At 41.7% G+C, this 1,953-nt stretch overlaps 1 pseudogene; it reads left to right on the top strand.

Moving 5' to 3' along the window:
- The first annotated feature begins 848 nt into the window (after positions 1-848).
- Positions 849-940, top strand: LOC125113689 (uncharacterized; annotated as a pseudogene).
- Positions 941-1,953: the final 1,013 nt, after the last annotated feature.

Here is a 1,953-nt window from a genome sequence, read left to right as displayed (position 1 = left end):
AATCCCTGTGCATTTTATTTTATAGTTGGGGAGATAAGAGAGATAAACAAGGAAGAAACGACAAGAAAGGTGATAACATGACAAGTGTGCATATGAGAAAATAAAAAAGGGTCGGGGCTGGGGGCAGTTCTTATCCCTCTGGAGTGGTCAGAGGCCCAGTCAATGATGTTGGAACTGGACTTTGCAGAATCAGCAGTAATCCTCACAGGAAAGAACCTGGGTGCTGCACTCTGGGAAGAGGGAGTGACGCCCGCAAAGCCGCAGAGCTGTGGGCAGAAGCAATTGGAGGGTGTTGACATATAAAGGAAGGGGGCGTGAAGATCTGCCATGACGAAGTGGGGGGTGGCAAAGGGGGTGCATTTATGGCATCACAGCCCAGAGACCTTGGCTTACTCAGGTCTTCAAAAGTGGCTAGGCTTTTCTGCTCTCCCTTTAGAAAAGGCCCTGATATGTATCCATTAGCACTGCACCGAGATAGAAAAGTCCACCAAATATTGAGGGAAGAATTATCCTTTCCAAGTAAGTATATTTCCCCCCCGCCCCAAACTCAACGTCAGTGTGGCCTAGAGGTCAGAGCATTGGCTTTGGAGTCAGGTCTGAACACAAGCACTACCAGTACCATTCACACAGTGACAAGATACTTAAACCTTTATGTTTCTGTTTTCCTACCTGTGTTATGGTTGCTGTGAGTATTAACACGAGCTCACCACCGTGTCTGGAGTGTAGTGAATGTCAGAGCACAATAACCATGGCTGTTATTATCACTTTTTTATTGACAGTCCCCTAAGCATATTATTGCTTTTGTGTCAATTGGATAAATAAACTGTCTCATTATAAATCTTTCCAGTGTACTCGCTTCAGGAGCACATACACTAAAACTGGAACGATATAGAGAAGATGAGCATGGCCCCTAAAAAAAATAAAATAAAATAAAATAATTAAAAAAAAAAAAAACTTTCCAGCTAAGCTCAACGGCAAGTAGATGGGATATCAGGGAGCAAGAAGCTTTACGATATACTAAGGAGAGAAACCATTTTAGGATCCTCTTAGGACCCTACCCCCAGTGTACCCTGTCACCTGCCTTTATTGGGGACTCTCTCAGGCCCTCAAATGACTATGCAAAATAGCCCACTCAGAAGGTGAGACAAATGTTCTCATAAAATCCTGATTGTGTATATATGGAAATCGTGGCCTCCCCCCTCCCAGAGGCATCCTTGTACTGGGAATCTGGGGTCAGAGCTGTTAGGCTGCTCCCTCATTCTGCCCTCTGCAGAAGCATGTGGTAAAGCCTTAAGTGTTAAATCCACAGAGTGCAATGAAAATAGCTTTATTCGCAAAATCTGAGAATGTTTATTCCCTCCAGAAGTATTTTCTTAAACAACACAAGCTACTTATTCAATCTTCATCTTAGAAGAAAATTAGATGTTGAGGTAAAAGTACCCTAATGGGAACATCAGAGCTGATCTCCAAAGAATGAAGAATTTCTTTAGAGAAATGAAAATATCTCAGGCCCCTGTTCCAATAGAATTGTAGATTCATTTGTGGATGAGAATCTGTTATATATGAGATTACTCTGGAGTTTTTACTATGGTCACTTTCATAATTTCAACATAATTTCATGTTGAAAAACATACAGGCCTTAGTAATTAGAGGGTACCTGATATCTGTCACATAAATGAAAACGACTTCTCATTTCTTGAGTATATTCTGCAAGGCCAAAATATATTATCTTGTGCCATCCCTGCTAGCTCTTCTTCACCACATTCTTGGGCAGGGTTTTTATCTGCTCTCACACGCATATACTGGGAGCATGCAGCCGCTGGTAAAAGCGGAGCTCCAAAACCAAACTTTATGAATTGTTTCATTTTTTTAGCCACCAGCTCTCTACCTCCCCAGTCATAAACAATTGACAAGTATTCTGGAGATGTCTAGTTGTTTATTTGTTTTTTTGGT

Source organism: Phacochoerus africanus, chromosome 13, assembly GCF_016906955.1.
Source record: "Phacochoerus africanus isolate WHEZ1 chromosome 13, ROS_Pafr_v1, whole genome shotgun sequence".
Classification (NCBI taxonomy): Eukaryota; Metazoa; Chordata; class Mammalia; order Artiodactyla; family Suidae; genus Phacochoerus; species Phacochoerus africanus.
This window is presented reverse-complemented; position numbering and strand designations above follow the sequence as displayed.